Genomic DNA, 22,670 nt, shown 5'->3' with positions numbered 1-22,670 from the left:
GCTATCACTTACTGTTCAAAAGTTATTAGCAAGGTTAAATTTTTTTAAAAAAGTAGGTAACCCGTGGGGATCCGGGTTAGAATAGGTCCTCAGTACCCCTTGCTTGTCATAAGAGGCAACTAAATGGGGCGTTCCTTCGGATGAGACCGCAAAAACTGAGGTCCTGTGTCACAGCAGGTGTGACACGATAAAGATCCCTCCCTGCTCAATGGCCCTAGGCGCCGAGCATAGGCCTAAATTTTGCAGCCCTTCACCGGCAGTGGTTGTCACGTATCCATATGAGTGAAATATTCTCGAGAGGGATGTTAAACAATATTAAATCAATCAAAAAGTAGGTCAAACTCCAAGGTCAAGGTCACAGGGTTAAAAATGATGGTACCCACGGAAAGGTCTTGTCACAAGGAATACTCAAGTGAAATATCAAAGGTCTATCAATAACTTATTGTTCAAAATTATTAGCAAGGTTAAAGTTTCAGACAGAATGACAGTCAGGACAAAAACAATATGCCCCTCGATCTTCGATCTCGGGGCATAAAAATAACTCTTGCATGGCTATTAAAATTGCTTTAGTTCACATAATATATATATATATTTGTAATTTCAATACTGATCAACCGTTTTCCTTGGACATTCTTTTTCACACAGAAAAAAAAAGGGGGGGTCTGATAATGCAACATTAAACATATGAAGTTAGATATTTATTTACTTATATTTATTTATATTATACAAAAAGTTCTGATCAGAAGAGCTTATGCAGGGATTTTTCTATATTTTTACGAGGGTCCTGTGGCTTTCTTATTGGGAAAAATTGTCGACATTTCAGTCAAATTGGGTAAAATCAATTTTATCGTAAATAAGTTTTAAAATCATATCATAACATTATATTATCTTTATTTTACACATCTTATTTTCTTTATTCTTCTAAAATTTTCAACTAGATTCCATCCAAATCATCATTCCCATAACTCTTTGTTAAGTCGTATATATAATTCACATCAAATGTTTATTTTTTTCAAATACATTTTCTTTCATAATTTTATTATTGGGGGAAATGCAAACTAAATAGGGAAAAAATTGACAGTTTTTAGAAGGGGAAAAGGCCGAAATTCGGACCCAAAATGGGACTTGAAAAATCAGTTGTGACTATATCGTGCAGTACTGGTCACGTAAATATTAAATTATCTCCACCACCGTCAATATATAATTTGTATGCTTTTAAAAAAAGCCGTCAACATTTTGGAGGTCTTTCCCATCTCCACCATGCTTGTAGTTGTCAAAGTAGCGTGTACATGCAATGGATTCCCATCATTTCCCATAATAGCGTAAAATGATTGTCACTTCAAATTCTGTGTGACTTTGAATGAATTTTATCTCGATGTGCAATGAACATAAATTTCACACCTACATCTTTCAGAACCTTGGAGTACATTAAAACACATTTCGTACACATGAAAACACATTGCACCATTTTGATGGTTAAAACCTGTAGTCGCTTGTTAGTTATAATCTATAAACAAGATGTACTGTGAACAATGCTCACTAAGAATACCCCCCGCTTATCCCAATCTCCCAAAGGGTGTTGCTATTACCTCTTTCCTGAGTGGCCTGTGGGGATCCGGGTTAGAACAGGTTCTCAGTACCCCCTTGCTTGTCATAAGAGGCGACTAAATGGGGCGGTCCTTCAGATGAGACCGCAAAAACCGAGGTCCCATGTCACAGCAGGTGTGACACGATAAAGATCCCTCCCTGTTCAATGGCCATGTAAGCGCCGAGCATAGACCTGCATTTTGCAACCCTTCACCAGCATTGGTGACGTCTCCATATGAGTGAAATATTCTCGAGGGGGACGTTAAACAATATTTAATTAATCAATTTTTCCCGAGTGTAAAAAAGAAAGGGCATGATAAAACCTTGAGTAGTCTCTCCTCTATGAGTGTGCTTGACCCCAAAATCGATGGGGAATATCTTCATCCCACGGGTAGTTCATGTGTATTATATGGTGACTGTAGGTGGAAAGGATAACACTTTAGAGCCCGGAAACCATTGCGTCTACAGACGGAAGGACAACCTAATTCCGGTATACACCCCCCCCCAACTTTGTTGCGGGGGGGGGGGGGGGGATATGAAAATACACATTTGCAACAACACAGTTTCTTTGATATCATCAAGTCATCATACTATATTGACACTTCATACCACAGCAAAATTTGACGATCTGTTACATGAAGATTTTTTCGGAATGATTTTATTTACAAATATTATTAAAGTAATGAAACACATTTTTGTGCAAAACTAACTTTTTTCTGAAAATTGTCTCCTATGACCTGTAAAACGACTCTTTCTTAGAAACATTCTTGAATTCCGTTTGCTGCAATAATGAAATAATTAAAGGCTGCAAGTTTTTGGGTTGTATAATATTAATCAATGAATATTTCGAGGTAAGTTTGAATACAAGTATATAGGAGGAACATATGTTAGGAATTTTTTGATGTGAAATCTATGAGACGGAGATACCAGAAAAAAGGCCTCAACATGCGAATCTTTTTGTGCACCGTAAATCGAAGGTTTTTGTTGGGGGTGGATCTTTAGCTCTCTGATGTGTTCAAATATTTTTTCAGAAAGCTACATTTTATCTAAATTGTGTTGCGATTTGCTTCATAGTACAACCTAACAGAAGCAAAATCAAGAAATCATTTTACATACGATAAAAACATGGACACACACATATATTTAATATTTACTAGCCTGATCGTTTAGGAATTTTGATAAATATCTAAATAAACTAGCCCAAATGACGCAAACTTTTTACAAAGCACTAGCCCAAATCCAAAACTCACTGGTCACAGGCCATCGGGTTATCAATTATTTCAAGCTCTGTCACAGTGGATTGACCATTGACCATGTGACCTCAAAATCAAGCAGGATCATCTACTCCTTAGGATGTACCAGTGTACCAAGTTTAGGGTCAATTAAGCAACTCAAAATATAGAAATGAAAATAGTATCAAAGTTGATTGACCTTTGACCATGTGACATTGATATCAATTGAGGTCATGTACTTCTTAAGATGTACCAGTGCAACAAGTTTGATGTCGGTCAAGAAAAGTGCTCCTACAGTAATAAGTAGAGATCACATGACTTTGCTTACCGACATAAACACTAACCGACTGACAGATCCAAAGCTGTTTATGTACTGTATATGGAACAATGTGTAACAGTGTACATGTGTAACAGTGTGTGTACATGTGTAGCAGTGTGTAAGAGTGTGTGTACATGTGTAACAGTGTGTATATGTGTAACAGTGTGTGTACATGTGTAACAGTGTGTATATGTGCAACAGTGTGTGTACATGTCTAAATATGTGTGTTTACGTCTGTAACATTGTGTGTACATGTGTAAAAGTATGTGTACTTGTGTAACAATGTGTACATGTGCAACAATGTGTGTAATTGTATACTTGTGTAACAATGTGTACATGTGTAACAGTGTTTGTACATGTGTAACAGTGTGTGCACATGCATAACAATGTGTGTACATATGTAACATTGTGTGTACATGTGTAACTGTGTGTGTACATGTGTAAGAGTGTGTGTACATGTGTAAGTGTGTGTAAGAGTCTGTATATATGTATATGAGTGTACGTACATGTGTAATAGTGTGTATACATGTGTAATAGTGTGTATACATATGTAACAGTGTGTGTACATGTGTAACAGTGTGTGTACATGTGTAACAGTGTGTGTACATGTCTAACAGTGTGTGTACATGTGTAACAGTGTGTGTACATGTGTGACAGTGTGTGTACATGTCTAACAGGGTGTGTACATGTGTAACAGTGTGTACATGTCTGAGTGTGTGTACATGTGTAATAGTGTGTGTACATGTATAACAGTGTGTGTAACAGTCCGTATACATCTGTAAGAGAGTGTGTACATGTGTAACAGTATGTGTACATGTGTAATAGTGTGTGTACCTGTGTAACAGTGTGTGTACATGTGTAACAGTGTGTATACATGTGTAAGAGTGTGTGTACATGTGTAACAGTGTGTACATGTGTAATAGTGTGTGTACCTGTGTAACAGTGTGTGTACATGTAACAGTGTTGTTATGTGTGTGTACATGTGTAACAGTGTTGTTATGTGTGTGTACATGTGTAACAGTGTTGTTATGTGTGTGTACATGTGTAACAGTGTTGTTATGTGTGTGTACATGTGTAACAGTGTGTACATGTGTAACAGTGTGTGTACAAGTGTAACAGTGTGTGTACATGTGTAGCAGTGTGTGTACATGTGTAACAGTGTGTACATGTGTAAGAGTGTGTGTACATGTGTAACAGTGTGTGTACATGTGTAATAGTGTTGTTATATGTGTGTACATGTGTAACAGTGTTGTTATATGTGTGTACATGTGTAAGAGTGTGTGTAACTGTGTGTACATATGTAATAGTGTGTGAACATGTGTAACAGTATATGTACATGTGTAACAGTGTGCGTACATGTGTAACAGGGTGTGTACTTGTGTAGCAGTGTGTGTACATGTGTAAGAGTGTGTGTAACAGTCTGTATACATGTGTAAGAGTGTGTGTACATGTGTAACAGTGTGTGTACATGTGTAAGTGTGTGTAACAGTCTGTATACATGTGTGAGAGTGTGTGTACATGTGCAATATTGTGTGTACATGTGTAAGAGTGTGTGTACATGTGTAACAGTGTGTACATGTGTAATAGTGTGTGTACATGTGTAACAGTGTGTGTACATGTGCAACAGTGTGTGTACAAGTGTAACAGTGTGTGTACATGTGTAAGTGTGTGTAACAGTCTCTATACATGTGTAAGAGTGTGTGTACATGTGTGAGTGAGTGAACATGTGTAACAGTGTGTGTACATGTACAAGAGTGTGTGTACAAGTGTAACAGTGTGTGTACATGTGTAAGTGTGTGTAACAGTCTCTATACATGTGTAAGAGTGTATGTACATGTGTGAGTGAGTGCACATGTGTAACAGTGTGTGTACATGTACAAGAGTGTGTGTACATGTGAAATAGTGTGTGTAAATGTGTAACAGTGTGTGTACATGTGTAACAGTGTGTGTACATGTGTAACAGTGTGTGTACATGTGTAACAGTGTGTGTACATGTGTAACAGTGTGTGTATATGTATAACAGTGTGTGTATATGTATAACAGTGTGTGTACATGTGTAACAGTGTGTGTACATTTGCAACATTGTGTCTACATATGTAACATTGTGTGTACATGTGTAACAGTGTGTGTACATGTGTAACAGTATGTGTACATGTGTAATATTGTGTGTACATATGAAACTGTGTGTACATGTGTAAGAGTGTGTGTAGATGTGAAACAGTGCGTGTATATGTGTAACAGTATGTGTACATGTGTAAGAGTGTGTGTACAAGTGTAACAGTGTGTGTACATGTGTAACAGTGTATGTGTGAGAGAGAGAGATAGAAAGACCTATGCGACTTGAAGTGTGTATGTGAAAGAGAGGATGCGTGTGTGAGAGAGATTAGAGAAGATGTGTGCGACTTGAAGTGTGTATGTGAGAGAGAGAGGGTGTGTGCGTGAAGAGAGAAACAGGGGATGGGTGCGAGAGAGAGAAGGGGATGGTCAAACTTTCTGTTTGGAAAATCGAACACACTTTCTCCGTTCTTCCCTTAACTACATTGTTACACAACTGAATGTATATAAACATGGAATTCTCATCCTGAACAAAAGAATGAATGAATGTTTAAGGCGAGCTGTACTGTAGTACTGTAGAAATCACATTTTAAAAAATATGGTTACACAATGCTAGTATACGTTTTGTTTAAGTATCAAACCTGCATATCATCATTATTGAATTTCAGAAAAAGGGGATGAGGTGCGGCGGGGGGGGAGGGGGTGTCTACGTTTCAAAAGGACACTGCCATCAATGGACAAAAGGATGCTTATTTTTTCTTCTTTCATAAAATTTCACGATCCGACAAAGCTGATATTAATCTAGTCAAAATGGATGAATTGAAATGACAAATGCAGCGAAGTCATATGATTTCTTAAAAGACAAACTTGAAACATTGTGTTGTGTTCTACATGAGTATATAATTTAAAAGAAAGTTTTCCCGATTTGATATCTAACATTTTAATTTTGTAAAGAAATATAACGATATACGACGCAGTGAACAGTCGGTATTCATTTGAACAAAATTTCCAAATTACTCACACCACTCAATTACTAGTATTAAATGTCACTAGTCCGTTAATGGAGCGGATCATATTTTTATTTTTCGTTTCTTACTTTTGTTCTTGTCTTTTTGAAGGAGTGGGGTGAAAAACTCAATATGTACATGGATGTAGCTGCTCGCTAATGCCTGTGTCAACGCTGGGTTGCAAGACTATTGTAAACCGTTAATTAAATCCTTCAAAAGGCAACCAATGATTTGTTTTACATTAGATTAACGGGGATTTAGATTTTTTTTTTTTTATCGGGCAAATGCATTAATTTCATCAACATCAAAATTTCAGGAATTTCTTTACAAGCGGTAAAAACATTTCTTCTTAAAATATTCTGCACCATAAATTGATTACGTTTATGCCTCGTTCACACGGCTGCGCATTAAAAATTTCCGTGTGAAAGCGGTTCAGATTTAATTCGCATTAACTTACGTTAATTTGAATTCTTTGTGTGAACAAGGCATTAGGTAAATGTTTGTATAAAAGTTAGAAAGTGTTTTCCAAGAATTCAACCCTGATATGATGTACTTACCCCAAACGGCGTTTTGAATATCTGACCCTATTCTTAGCATCGGAATCGAATACAGGCCCGTCGTCACGATTTTGTGATTGGTCCGGCCATTTTTATGATTGATCATTTCTAGGGGGGTCCGGGGGCATGCTCCCCCGGAAATTTTTTTATTCTAGGATGCCCTTAGAAGCGTTTTCCGGTATATCTGACACTAAAATTCGTGCGCTTTTTATGGAATTTATGGGAAATATTGGTCCGGCCATGGCCGGACCGGCCGGACCGCCGACGACGGCCTTGGAATACCTGGTGTGATCTAGGCAAGTCAAAACCCGTGCTTTCGAGGACGACTGAATTCTTGCCACGTTGTCACTTGCTACATGGTCAATGAGAATTACGTGGTCAGTGGCGGATTTAAAGGGGGCGCAACCGGCGCCCCCACCCCCCAAATTTTCAAATTTAAGGTAAATCGTGGTATCTTGTTAGGAAAAATGTACTAAATGATAAAAGAAGCAATAATTTCTTCCACTCCCGGAGAAATAAATGACAAAATCTTTTGATTTTTTTTTATTAATTACTTTATTAGGAGAACTTAATTTTTCCAAAAAAATAAACCCCTTACAATTTGCGTTATTTTACTAATTTCACCTTATTAAAAATGATCGAAATTAGTAAAAATGACTTAAATAGGAGACATTTTTCAAGCTCTATGAATCGTTTGTCATTTACAAATCAATTAAGAGGGGGGATGGGAGGGGGGGGTGAAATGACTGCTTGTCTTCCTGTGGCTTATTTCGTATCTGAATATTGCGAGAAAAGTTTCTTCAAATCAACCTTACAGCCAAAGCGTAAAAAATGTGGCGAGATCTACAATATTTTGACAATTCAATAAGTATGTGGAGTGGGAAGATTATGTGCTGCTATTTTGAAATGATAATTTTAGCTGAGCAGTACATAATTTACAGTAGCGGATCTAGTGGGTGGGTTTTATTTGAACGTTATCAACCAAAAATTATCAGCATAAAATTTGCTCTTTTGCGGTCTTCGATTCACCTCCCTTTTTGAAAGAATTTTCTGGATCCGCCACCGATTTGTTATCAAGAACTACAACTCATTTCATGTTCATTTATACCACTAAAACTCTACCAGAGTTGTCTTTCTTTAAGAAGCAGAAGACACTTGCTGTGAAAACGGAAATGGATGAAAGCTTATTTTAGTGATCTTTGCAGGTACTTAGCAAAAATGACTGTCGGGTACAGTGCTATTAGGTAGTACACTGAATATATCGTCTGGTTAATTATCTATATAGATCTATGTGAGTTGCATAAAAGAAATATTTATGGGATTGTCAACCTAGACCTAACGTAACTCCAGTGGCGGATCTAGGCAGTTTTGAAAGGGGTGCGACCTAAATGTGTACTTTTTCTACCCAAGACCATAAAATGACAAAAAATTCTTCTTTTTAAAAGATTATTCAACCAAATGTAGGGGGGGGGGTGTTAACTCCCTGTAGATCCGCCACTGGTTTGGGTCACAGCTACCTCTGGGGACAAGTATGAGGTATTAAAAGAGGTTCAAAGAACCACAGGATACAATATGACATTTGATATAAAGGTTCAAGTTATTTAATATTGTGGCCTCTGTGTTAGGAGTGTAGCGGTCAGGCGGGTTCGATCGCCGGGGTGGCCAAATAACTCAGTTGGTAGAGAACCTGGGCTAGAAATTCAGGGGGCCCGGGTTCGAATTCCGGTCTGGTCCGTTGCATTTTCTCCCTTCCTGTTACATTTGGTGCCGTAGACCAGCCCCTGGAACTGACAGGTGAAAATGCCTGCCAGGGGATAAAGATCCTGGGTTGATGTCTTCAGGGTGTGAAGACATTTAAGGAGGGAGGAATGTAGTGGTCAGGCGGGTTCGATCGTCGGTGGCCAGTTAGCTCAGTTGGTAGAGCACCTGACTAGAGAATTCAGGGGGCCCCGGGTTCGAATCCCGGTCTGGTCCATTGCATTTTCTCCCTTCCTGTTACAGGAGTAAGGACTTAAGAAAATTTTAATTTATGCACACCATTGTGACCTGCACCACCCACCCATTAGTGTGGGACAGCCTAGGAGTCTAAAGTTTTATATAGAAGTGTATTTGATAAGAATTCTTTCAAAATGCATTTAAAATCCACAATCGTCAATGATATAATTCTTTATGTTGTAATGCCCTCACCCTCGTGTACTAAGTGTAGATTCCAGTTTGTAGACACAATGATCTCGGACAGCGGCTACAGAAATACAAAAACTTGTGTGAGCAGTAAGGCCCACCAAGTCTCTGTCGTATATCTTAAGAACCATGATGGTTAATGGAATATATATATATATAAGTTAAAATAATATACATGCATACTTATGAAGTGTACATTCAATTTTGTTCACACATTGACTACTGAGGTCAGGGTGAGGTCACAAGAGGAAAAAGTGTTTTCTTCCAAAATAAATTTTCTTTTTAGGAACCACAAATTTAAATTCATTTTACAAATAAATAAATATATATGCAAGCATCATCATGTACCTTAATTTGTCCACAACACGACTCTTGTGTTCAAGATGAGGTCACTAAGGAGGAATACACAGAACTGAGATTTTTGTTTTAAAAGAGATAATGCTGCAACTCAGATGGGCATCCTCATTCACTGTAGATTACAGTTATTTCATGTTAAGATGACCCTTTGGATTAGGATGGAGTCACAAAAGAGTTGTAATGATTACGTATGAATAAAGTAGACATTTTAAATGAAAATCTTTCAAAGGACCCTAGCAATCATGATGAATTCTATTTTTTTTTTTTAGAATTATGTGTACTAGCATCTCCATGTCTTGTAGATTCTTAGTTAACATCACGACCCCGGAGTCCAAGTAGGGGAAGATGCACTATATCCACCTGTGGGGTTTCGTTGTGGGGCACAGCATCAAAAATGCATCATTTCGTGTAATAATTAAAAGAATATTAATGTCAAAGAATAATTGTAAAACTAATGATTTGGATTTGAACGCTGCTCAGGATGTCCACTTTTTTGTCTCGGGCTCGTAATCCTGTCTACTTTGTGTCTCGCTTGTTTTGTTTTTGTACTGAGATATTTGTTTATGTTTTTTATTTAATTCCTATTGTTTATTTTATCTAGGATGCTGTCTACTAAGCTAATGATGGGATCGTAGCACTACACACAGACTTGAAATGAATCTGCCTAGTCCATTATCAGAAGAGTGACCAGGACTGTTCGTCCCGTCAGAGAAGTTTCTCAAGAAGCATTACAAGGTACAGAGCTACATTATTTTGAATTAGTTTTACTTCCTGGTCACTTGGCCGCGTATCAACTTGTTTTTTTTAATAATCATTTGAAAACTTTTACCGCCCCTTGGGCCCAATGGATATAAAAACAGCTAACTAAAAAATCATGATTCATGAATATAATAAAACACTTTTATTGAAAACATTAGTTCTTAGATTTCAAACATTCATTGTTACACTTACTAACACACAGTATATATATATATATATATATATTGTACATAATAATCATGTTAACTGCTAGCAAATAATTTAGAAAAGAAAAAATATATATACACTGTATTTATAATCTCTTGAAGAAATAAATCAAGTCATCTTGTTACATAATTTAAAGATGATATTAAAAAAATGGGTCTGAGCTAGGTTTTGTTTGTCACATAAAACTTTACACAATAGTCGATGTCATCTTCGTTTTCTCATTGTCATAGAAGTGACCATTGTAATATTATCTGAATTATCTGTGTACAACTTAATGATTGTGTATATAAGAATCATGGGTACGACTTGTTGAGTTACAGTTTACTAGATAAACGTTTGAAAGTTGCATGTCTCGTCTCTTGTTTCTATACAAGAATATTACAACCATATATTCAGCAAAGTTCATTCGTTGTCACCATTTTAATTATTTCATGCTTTTAGTTGACACTTACATGGAAGGAGTACAGTGAGTTTGTGTTGCTGACAGTAAGAACGACTCTGACACCCACCCCGAGTACATAATGTGTACAGGGGGTTATAGCAGGTACCACTCACTCTAAACAGGGATTTCATGTAGGGACTCATTTCTCCTGAGTGTCTTGACATTTACCAGCTGGCAACATATGTGTCTCAATCAGCTCAGCCTCATTTACATTCTCAATTTTAGCAATAAATTATCATTAAAATTTTTAGGGACTTGTATGCATGGGCAGAAGAAATGTTCTTAACTGACTATCCCATCATTGCCAGCTGTTGGAGACTGAACAATTTACTGAAATCAGTGCTGGGGTGTAGCAATCAGTGGGTGTCCTCATTTGCCCCAAGAAGAGTCAGAGAAGTATTCATTTTTACTGTAAAAAGTTTAGTTCGTGTAAAGAGCATGAAGACAGATTTTACAGTGATCTCCCTTAGACGATGTAAATTATAATACAGCACTTGCTAATGATGTTATTTTACATATTAAATGTTGTTTGAATGTTGTCAATTTGGTTTGTAGTCAAAGACGTGAGTTATAGCTGCCTGTATTGTACCAGTTTACCTAAAGAATTAACAGTAGATTAACATGTACTTGACTCTGCAGGAATGCATTTTACCTGAGTGATTATTGCTGTTGGTCTGCATACATCATTGTGTTTCGTCTGTCGTGCATTACCAATTGAACATGTTATATACCTGTCTTTAGATGGGACGTAGTAAGGGACATCAATGTCTGTATGTCTGTCTGTAGATGGGGCATATTATGGTACAGCAATGTCTGTATGTCTGTCTGTAGATGGGACATATTATGGTACAGCAATGTCTGTATGTCTGTCTGTAGATGGGACATATTATGGTACAGCAATGTATGTCTGTCCATCCGTAGATGGGAAATATTATGGTACAGCAATGTCATTTGTCTGTCTGTAGATGGGACGTATAATGGTACAGCAATGTCTGTATGTCTGTCTGTAGATGGGACGTATTATGGTACAGCAATGTCGTTTGTTTGTCTGTAGATGGGACGTATAGTGGTACAGCAATGTCTGTATGTCTGTCTGTAGATGGGATGTATTATGGTACGGTAATGTCTGTATGTTCGTCTGTAGATGGGACATATTGTGATACAGCAATGTATGTATGTCTGTCTGTAGATGGGACGTATTATGGTACAACAATATCTGTATGTCTGTCTGTAGATGGGCAGTGTTATGGTACAGAAATGCCTGTACATCCATCTGTAGATAGATTGTATTATGGTACAGCAATATCTGCATATACGCCTGTAGATGGGGTGTATTATGGGACAATGTCTGTAGGTGGGACGTATTATGGTATATTAATGTATGTCTGTCTGTAGACGGGCCATACCATGGTACATCAATATCTGTAAGTCCGTTTGTCAGTGGGACGTATTATTGTACAGTAATGTATGTCTGTCTGTCTGTCTTAAGATGGCATGCATTGTCCACCATCAGTGGCCTAGTGGTTAGCCTGTCAGACTCTCATCCGAAAGGTCGTGGGTTTGAGTCCTGGCCGCGGCAGAGCCGACGTTGTGTCCTTGGGAAATGCACTTTACCTGAATTCCCTCACTCCACCCAAGTGCAAAAGGGGTACCTGGCCATAGACAGTGAAAGATATTGTTAGAATGTTAGTGCTCTAGCACCTGTAATGGCAGCTTGCACTGTATGCTTCCCAGTAAGCTTAGAAAGTTCTAGGTTGATATAAAGTCTGCCGGGGTGATAATGTATTGTAAAGCGTTTTGAGCAACTGGAAAAAGCGTTATGTTATGTAATTTGAGTGTGTGAGTTTTGAGTGCTAGTGAGCATGTAGAGTGTGAATGGTTTTGTTTGTGTCCTTTCTGTGTGAATCAAGTTATTTCTTGTTTGTGTTTCCTTTCCATATGTAAAATGTTCAGTTTGAAAATGAGGAGTTTTTCCTATCTTGAGTCAAAATTGTGACAACCGATGAGGCCAGTGAATCTCTTGTTTAGATTGATTGATTGTATCTTGCTTAACGTCTCACTCGAGAATTTTTCACTCATATAGAGACATCACCAAGACTGGTAAAGGGCTTCAAATTTAGGCCTATGTTCGGTGCTTATGGTCATTAAGCAGTGAGGGTTCTTTAGCGTGCCACACCTACTGTGACACGAGACATCTATTTTTAAGGTAATCTCTGAGGACCCGTGACGTCCACACCTGATGGTTTGGTGATGGAACTGTCACTACCTATTTTAATGACTTAGGTCTGTCATAGTCCACACCTCATGGTTTGGCGATGGAACTGTCACTACCTATTTTAATGACTTAGGTCTGTCACAGTTGGGATTCGAACGCTGGCCTTCCACATGCTTGGCGAACGCCCTTAACCTCTCAGCCACCGCGACAAAATTCTTGAGGATTTTAATTTACTCAAACTTTCATTTACTAGTACCTGTCTGATTTCTGGTCATTCCAGCACTCATTGTCACTTTGGTTTTTCAGCTCCCTGGGCCTCATGAGATTGTGACACCGTGCAGTAGGAGTTAAAAGCAGACAGAGATTTTCTTAGCATCTGATCCATTTCCGGAGACAAACTTTTGTATGGAGCTGGTAAAATTTCTTTCTTTTTTTAGCTTGTTTGAGCAATAAGCTCAAGTGGGCTTTTCTGATCACCCATTGTCTTTACCCTATGATCAGTGTTTAATATCCTCCAGCATTCAGATCATGTTTAGTTTTGGGCGTAAAAAACTCTGCAGAGAGAAATCCGAATGTAGGACGATATTAAACATTGCATCCATAGTAAACATGGCCCAATGACCAATATTTTACAGCATATAGATATTAGGACCCAAAGTCATCATCATCACCCAAAATCGTGGTACTTGCACTTTTACTATGGATGTACTGGTAAATAGTTCATTTCCTACAAATTACATTTCAACCATACATAAAGGGTGGGTGGGTGGGTAAATTGAAGTGAATCATCATCATCATCATCCCACTGGTGTACGCTACCTACAAGCAAGCATGGATGTCTAAAGAATGACTAATACGTCACATGTACTTCCGCTTAGATATTAACCAATGAGGCTCTTACCCTATCCTCAGTGTTTAATATCCTCCAGCATTCAGATCATGTTTAGTTTTGGGCATAAACAACTCTGCACTTCCCCAATCTTCCTCTTCCATTCAATCATTTAAACAAAACTACAATACCCTTTTCCTAACATTCAAAATAACAAGAGATGTTTGTAAAACACATATGCCTGCCCCCCATGGTGCAAAATTGAAAAGGGTTATATACACACACGTCATTTAATTGAGAGTAGTATCATCAATTCAAAATATTGAGCAGACAATATCTTCCTATGTCAAGAGTGGATTGACCATGTGACCTAAAAATCAACTCTTGAAGATGTACCAGTGTACCAAGTTTGATGTCTGTCAAGCAAAGGGTTCTTGAGACATTCAGTGGTCAATATATTCCTATGTCCAGTTTGACCCTTGACCTTTGACCATGTGACCTCAAAATCAATAGGTGTCATCTTCTCCTGATGATGTACCAGTGTACCAAGTCTAATGTCTGTCAAGCAAAGGGTTCTCAAGATATTGAGCGGACAATATATTCCTATGTCTAGAGTAGATTGACCCTTGACCTTTAACCTTTTGATCTGAAAAACAATAGGGGTCCTCTTCTTTTTATAACCAACTTACATATAAAATATCATTACAATCAAGTGAATGGTTCTCAAGATATTGAGCGGACAACTCATGGTCTACCACATGGGGTTAAGACCAGCAGTTTGACCTTGACCTTTGACCACGTGACCTGAAAATACATAGGGATCATCTACTCTCTAAGGCAAGCCTCTGTATCAATTTTGGCTATTATCAAGCAAAGGGGTCAAAAGATATTGAGCGGACAACACATGGGCTTAATACCAGAGGTTTGACCTTGACCTTTGACCATGTGACCTGAAGGTCAATAGGGATCATCTACTCTCCAAGGGCAACCATTGTACCAAGTTTGGTAGTTATCATGCATAGGGGTCAAAAGTTATTGAGTGGACAACACATGGTCTACCACATGGGGTAAAGACCAGCAGTTTGACCTTGACCTTTGACCATGTGACCTGAATATCAATAAGGATCATCTACTCTCCAGGGGCAACCCCTGTACAAAGTTTGGTTGTTTTCAAGCATAGGGGTCGAAAGATATTGAGCGGACAACACATGGTCGACCGACCGACAGACTGACCGACCGACAGTTGCAAAACAATATGCCCCCTCTTTTTCAAAGGGGGGCATAAAAATAAAACAATCTATTGTCATGTCACCATTGATTACTTCCTCTGCGCAAGGTAAATGGGTTGTAGGCAAAGGGACTCCTCCTTCAAGTGTAATCCATGCCGGTTGTTCCCTAATCTTCACATTCATAGGGTTGAAACCACTATTCAACTCCCAAGTCGGAACTTTCGTGAAAAACATACTGTTTGGAACAAACTTCATTCTCTGCAAAATTATAATCATTGACTATAATCTTACATATCTGACAACACAACCAGCACTAATCACATCGAAAGGAAGAATCCCTTCGCCCACAATCCACGTGAAAAATCACTAGGGCATCAGTGTCCCTTGGATTGCAAGACAAAAGAATTCATTGCTCTCCCGATAAATTTCACATATTTAAAAACTCATATTTTCCAACAGTATAAGATCACGTAATGAATGCTTTTAAATACCATTCAAAACACAATGAATAAACTTGAAGATTCATAACTGTTTCCACCAGGTAAACTATACACCAGTCAGTGAATGCACGTGCTACTTGCCGCCTCTATCAAAATTGACCACCTAGGTCAATTTAAACAAATGTCCTCAGGCCATATATAAAAAAACTCGTAAAACCAGCAATATATGTAAAATAATCAGTGTATATTTCACCACCTAGGCCTGCAACGAGAACCACCAAGGTTAACAATCGAACATTCAGCCACCAAGGCAATTAATACTGCTCACCTAGACTAAACACGAGACCACCTAGGTATGTAAAATTATGGCCACCTAGGCCTAAAGAGAACCACCAAGGTTCCACCACCATGGCAATAGCATATAAAAATTTTAATTTCCTTTCCAAATATGTTGAGCAACTCGAGAAGCAAAATCCTGACATCGGCAAAACACGTCCCTCCACGAGCATGGATGTCTAAAGAATGACTAATACGTCATTTTAACGACTTAGGTCTGTCGCAGCCGGGATTCGAACCCCGGTCTTCCACATGCTGGGCGAACGCTCTAACCTCTTGGACACCGCGAGGATATCAAGCTGGCTTCTTTTGACAAAATTCATGAGGATTTTAATTTGCTTAAACTTTCATTTACTAGTACCTGTCTGATTTCTGGTCATTCCAGCACTAATTGTCACTTTGGTTTTCAGCTCCCTGGGCCTCATGAGATTGTGACACCGTGCAGTAGGAGCAGTTCCTACCGGTATCTCTTAAAAGCAGACAGAAATTTTCTGATCATCTGATCCATTTCTGGAGACAAACATTTGTATGGAACTGGTAAAATTTCTATCTTTTTTTAGCTTGTTTGAGCTATAAGCTCAAGTGGGCTTTTCCGGTCACCTATTGTCCGTTGAAAATCTGTCTGTCCATCTGTAAAGTTATTTTCAACTTCTCTACAATAACATAGCCCAATTTTGACCAAACTTAGTATTGTTAAAGGATTAGAAATCGTTTAAATGAAGGAGCTTTAAAGGTTATATAATCAACAATTGAAAAAAGATAGTATTGGGTTATTTAAGAATCGTCTCCATAACTACTGAACTAGAAATGACGAAACGTCTATAAGTTATGTGAACCTTCCTGACATATTTTAAATTGTTTGAAATCTGGCTTCAGGGGATAGGATTAAGGTCATCGGTGCCTGGGAAGGACAAACACAACAGGCCAATGACCCCATTTATGGTAAAATGGTGGGGACATTCTGAAATTTATTGGGCTGATATAATGTACATTGGGGCCATTTTTTCTTACCAAAATTTGTCCATTGTCTGTCCTCATTGTCGTAGGGGTCATCATAGTCATTTCACATGTTCATCTTCTTCTCCAGAACCAGTGGGTCAATTTCAATCAATATTGGCACAAAGCATCCTTGGGTAAAGGGAATTCAAGTATGTTCAAATGAAGGGCCACACCCTTCTCCAAGGGGAGTTAATAGCAAAATAGTGAAACTAAATTAACATCTTTAAAGAATCTTCTCCAGAACCACTGGGCCGATATCAACCAAACCTGACACAATTCAAGTTTGTTCAAATGAAGCGTCGTGTCTCTTTCCAAGGGGGGTTAATAGTGAAATTTTATAGTGAAAATACATCCGATGACTTTTGTAAATCTTCTTCTCCAGAAATAATTGGCCAATTTCAGCCAATCATGGCACAAAGCATCCTTGGGTAAAGGGGATTCAAGTTTGTTCAAATGAAAGATAATCACAACAATGCAAAAATAGAGTGTGATTGTTTAAAAATTATCTTGTCAGGAACCACTGGACCAGAAGAGCTGAAATTTACATGAAAGCTTCCTGACATAGTACAGATTTAAGTTTGTTAAAACCATGACCCCCAGGGATTCATTAGGGCCACAATAGGGGATCAAACTTTTACATTCAAATGTATAGGTAAAATCTTTGAAAATCGTCTTCTGAAAAATCACAGAGCCAAAAAAGTTTGCTTTTACCAGAAAGCTTCCTGAGATGCTAGTGTAAATTCAAGTTTTTTAAATTATGCCCCCAGGAGAAGGGTAGATTGATTGATTGATTGTATATTGTTTAACGTCCCACTCGAGAAAATTTCACTCATATGGAGACGTCCGGAGAAAGGTGGAGTCACAATAAGGGATCAAAGTTTTATATACATGTGTATAAATATTAAGGGAAAATCTTTAAAAATCTTCTTCTCAATAAACATTGGGCCAAAGAAGTTTACTTTTACACAAAAGCTTCCTGACATAGTGCAGATTCAAATTTATAAAATTCATGGACCCTGGAGGTAGGATGGGGCGACAAAGTTTTACATGTGAACACATGGTGAAAATCCTTTTATCCTTAGGATAGGAAAAAGTTGAAGATAATGAACAGTGATCAATGGAGAACTATTCTCTGAACTTTATGTTCAGAAATAATTGGTTGGAGAACTATTTTCTTAACTTTGCGTTGGGTGGTGAGGGGGTGAGAACTGATTTCTGAAATTTATGTTGGGAGGTGATGGGGTGGAGAACTATTTTCTGAACTTTACGTTGAGACGTGATGGGTTGGAGGACTATTTTCCGAACTTTGTGTAGTGAGGTGACAGGGATGAGAATTATTTTCTGAACTTTACATTGAGACAAGAGTGGATGGAGAACTATTTTCTTAACTTTACGCTGGGAGGTGAGGGGGCGAGAAACTTTTCATTGATGTCGTATAGGACTTAATGTACATTTTATTTTGTATACAGAGATAAGATATTGTGTTATGAGTGTTTTTAAATTGACGTTTGTTCTCAATTTGGTACATTCAGAATGATTACATGGATTTTTGTAGACATTCTTGTTCTAATAGCATAATATTATGGTGGGAAGAAATCATTTTGGGTACCTAGTACTTAATGTTTAAATCAATTTTACAGGGTAGCAGTTACTTGAGATGTCTGGCTGATGGATGAAGATAATTTCCCCGAGACTCTAACATTTTGTAGGACTTGGATAGCTCTATTGCTGTAGAAAATGTCAGGTTTGTTAATGAAATTATGTAAAATCTTTTATGCCTCATTCAGAGAATGGCTGGGGCATATAGTGTTAAACCTTTTTAGCTCACATGAGCTGAAAGCTAAAGTGAGCTATTCTGATCACATTTTGTCCAGCATCAGTTTTTTCATCCATCCAAAGGGGAGGTAATAACAAAAAATAGGGTAGAGTTATTTAAGATTCTTCTCAAGAACCGCTAAGCCAGAAAAGTTGAAATTTATATAAATGCTTCCTGACATAGTGTAGATTCAAGTTTGTTCAGATTATGGCACCACAGAGTAAGATGGGACCACAAAAGGGGATCAAAAATGTTGGAGTCATATTAGAGGATCAGAAGTATTACATAGTAATATAGAGGAAAAATCTTCTCTTTTTTGTAAAATGATGAACCTTGAGAAAAGGCAATTGTATAGCTATGGCAGCTCGTTTTTTACTCAGGTGACCTTTTGCAATTGGTTGTCGTCCGCCGTCGTGCGTTGTGTGTCGACCGTCGTGCGTTAACAATGGAACATTTTTAACTTCTTGATAACTGCCTGTCCAATTCTTTTCAAATTTAGTATGAAGCATATTTAGGACATAAATTGTAAATTTCAGGACTCCAGCACCCCTGGGGCATTAGGGGAGGGCCAAAGACTGCACAGAATTGACCAATTTTCAAAAAATTTCTCAAGAACCGCACATGTGTAAGAAAAACTAAATGTGTAAAACACTTAAATAACATCTTCTTTAGTGCTATTGATACTAAATTGAAAGTATAAATAGATATTTAGAAAGAACAGGTAGTCCTTTACCAAAATTGTAAATTTGATGATCCCAGGGGTAGGGGTTTTTGGTATGAGGGTGGGGCCAAAATGGTCCGTTATTAAATGGTGAACAATAGACATTTTTAACTTCTTCTTGATAACTATCATTCCAATTCTTTTCAAATTTGGTATGAAACATATTTGGAACAAAGGGACCATAAATTGTAAATATCAGGATTCCTGCAACCCTGGGGCCTATGGGGCGGGGCAAAAACTGCCCAAAATTGACCAATTTTCAAAAAATCTTCTCAAGAACCGCACACGTGTAAGAAAAACTAAATGCATACTGATGTAGAGCAGGAAAGTCTCTACCAAAATTGTACATTTCATGATCCTTGGGGTAGGGGTTCTGACCCCAGGGCGGGGCCAAGCTTGGTATATAGTGTTTATGTGAAAAACACTTAAATAACATCCTCTTTAGTGCTATTGATACTAAATTGAAACTAGATGGATAGAGCAGGCAGTCCTTTACCAAAATTGTAAATTTGATGATCCCCAGAGTAAAGGTTCTGACCCCAAACTTAGTATATAGTATTTATGTGTAAGTTGGCTGTTATTGTATAAAATCTAAATGCATACTTATGAATAGCAAAAAAGGATGTACAAAAATTGTGAATTTTAAAACCCAGGGTTATGAAATTAGGATGGGTCCAAATTAGTCATAGCTTTTGATGTTTTAATGCTAATACACCTATTATTTAAAGCCTTTCATCAGTGTAGGCACTTTTGAGGGCAGTGAAGTTTTCAGAACGCATCTTGTTGTACACTGTTGCTGAATATTAGAATTTAGCTTAGATGTTCAGAACAGGAATTTTTTTTCTAGATTCCATAGCCTGTGGGAGTAGTGTTGATACTTTTTCACTAGTATTCAGGTGACCAATAAGACCTGTGGGCCTTTGTTTTCAAAAGCAGTATATTATCGGAGATAAAAGTCAAAAGGATCCACACTACAGCTCATTTTCATATTCTAATCAAGTATTTTTTAAAATCATGCACACCTATAGAATCATATTGATACTGTCAATTTATAACATTGAACGCATCAGTGTTCTCTCAGCTACACTTTGAAGATCATCTGGAATTCAAAGGTTTCTTCATGCTTACATGGTTATTTTATCACACGTGATTTAGAATGACAGCTAATTGGTCATGTAGAAACTTATTTAAATACCCCTTAAGGGATCCACACTTACTTTTCATATAATTAAGAAATTATAAATCATCCCCCTAGCGGAAACCATTCCATATCCCTATTGACCAAACAATTTTTTATAAACAAGTGCGCGATGTGTTCAGATAAAAATAGTACTTACTTTTAAAGACCTGCATGTGTTTCCCGTAGCTCTTGGTTACGGTCATACTGATCCACATGTAAATTTTAGTTCGCGTGTGAGTTGTATATTGTTATTCTCGCATAGTATGTCAAAATACTGGATCTACCTATTTTCGCGTTCTCTCACTGGAGGGCAGCACTGTTCCTTGTCAGTGGTCATGCGTCTGTACATTATTGTTGGAGGCTCATTTTTTTGCAAGGGCCATCAGAAAGTATTAATTTTTGCATTTAAACAAGAATTTTCAACTTTAGAAATGTATCAAAATTGCAAAGTTCATACCTTCAATAATGAAACAAAATTTTAGAAAACTCTAGGAAAATTGTTATTTTGTGATTTTTGGGCAAAATGAGCTGTATTATCTCTTTGAAGAACTGTGAGCAGTAAAATCTCCAGAAGTTAAAAAACAAATCGCGAATAACAAAGAAAAGAGTGTAGTCAACGACCATGTATAATTAACTCTCTGCATTAAGTGTGGCCATTTTATTAACACATGGGTATTCTTCTACTAATCAACTAAATTTGATTTTAACGTATTATTTTCCAGATATTTTAACAAAAGAATCGGACACAAGTTCCTAAATCTTAGAATATCCTCTCCAACTCAAGAATTCAACATGAAGTGATTGGTCATATAGAATTGTTCAAGGTCTCTGGGATTTAGTAAAATGAAAGATCTCTTATTCACCATTCAAAAGTTATCAGCAAGTTGAAGTTCCAATAAAGGTTTTGGAGTTGGAGTGAATCTTCAAGGTCATTGTATCAAATATCATTTTATCAAAGGGTCTTGTGATAAAGAATCTGATATACAAAATATGAAAGCCCCAGCTTAAATAGTTCCGGAGATATGACCTTGTTGAGGTTTTTTAAAAAGTTGGTCAAAGTCCAAAGCCAATGTCACAAGTAAAAACTTTGATAGCTATAAAGGTTTTGTCACAAGAAATAAGCACATGAAAAATGAATGACCAATCACTTATAATTCAAAAGTAATGAGCAGCAAGGTTCAAGTTTCACATGAAGTTTTGAAATATGATACAAGTCAAACTTCAAGGTCAAGATTGCAAAGTCAAAGACAATGGTGTAAAATGAAAGGTTCTGTCAGTAAGAATTCATATACAAAATCTAAAGGTCGTACTTTAAATAGTTCAGGAGATTCTGTCTAAGTTTGGGTCTCTTTAAAAACAAGAGGCCCATGGGCCACATTGCTCACCTGAGTCACCTTGGCCCATATCTGAAGACTTTCCATATATATTTGCATGTAAAACCTTGGTCCCTATTATGGCCCAAACTACCCTTTGCAAACTTGAATCTAAACTATGTCAGAAAGCTTTCATGTAAATGTCAACTTCTTTGGCCCAATGGTTCTTTTAAAGTTTTTTTCTATATTTGTGTGTAAAACTTTGACACCCCCCCCCCCCACTTGTGGCCCCATCCTACCCCCCCGGGGACCATGATTTGAACAAACTTGAATCTGCACTATGTCAGAAAGTTTTCTTGTAAATATCAGCTTTTCTGACTCAGTGGTTATTGAGAAAAAGATTTTAACTATATATTTGTATGTAAAACTTTGATCCCCCTTGTGGCCCCATCCTACCCCCCGGAGCCCATGATTTGAAGAAACTTGAATCTGCACTATGTCAGAAAGTTTTCATGTAAAAATCAGCTTTTCTGGCTCTGTGGTTCTTGAGAAGAAGATTTTTCCTATATATTTGTATGTAAAACTTTGATCCCCTATTGTGGCCCCATCCAACCCCCGGAGCCCATGATTTGAACAAACTTGAATCTGCATTATGTCAGGAAACTTTCATGTAAATCTCAGCTTTTCTGGCTCAGTGGTTCTTGAGAAGAAGATTTTTAAAGTTTTTCCCTATATATTTGTGTGTAAAACTTTGATCCCCCCCTTGGGGCCCCATCTTATCCCCGGGGGCCATGATTTGAACAAACTTGAATCTGCACTATGTCAGAAAGTTTTCATGTAAAAATCAGCTTTTCTGGCTTAGTGGTTCTTGAGAAGAAGATTTTTAAAG

At 37.6% G+C, this 22,670-nt stretch overlaps 1 long non-coding RNA gene across 2 annotated transcripts in view; it reads left to right on the top strand.

Annotated features, from left to right (window-relative positions):
• The first annotated feature begins 7,905 nt into the window (after positions 1-7,905).
• LOC125666601 (uncharacterized) overlaps positions 7,906-22,670 on the top strand; it is a 20,507-nt gene continuing 5,742 nt past the window's right edge. Inside the window, exons 1-6 of one of the 2 annotated variants that reach the window (XR_008799251.1) lie at positions 7,906-7,962; positions 9,897-10,030; positions 10,955-11,099; positions 13,225-13,332; positions 16,163-16,289; positions 18,392-18,495. This is a non-coding gene — a long non-coding RNA (uncharacterized LOC125666601). Of the gene's footprint in view, positions 7,963-9,896; positions 10,031-10,484; positions 10,806-10,954; positions 11,100-13,224; positions 13,333-16,162; positions 16,290-18,391; positions 18,496-22,670 lie in introns of those variants that run through there. The other variant, XR_008799250.1, reaches the window with a different exon arrangement.

Source organism: Ostrea edulis, chromosome 10, assembly GCF_947568905.1.
Source record: "Ostrea edulis chromosome 10, xbOstEdul1.1, whole genome shotgun sequence".
Taxonomy (NCBI): domain Eukaryota; kingdom Metazoa; phylum Mollusca; class Bivalvia; order Ostreida; family Ostreidae; genus Ostrea; species Ostrea edulis.
Note: the sequence above shows the minus strand (reverse complement) of the source record. Positions and strands in the feature narration are given on the sequence as shown.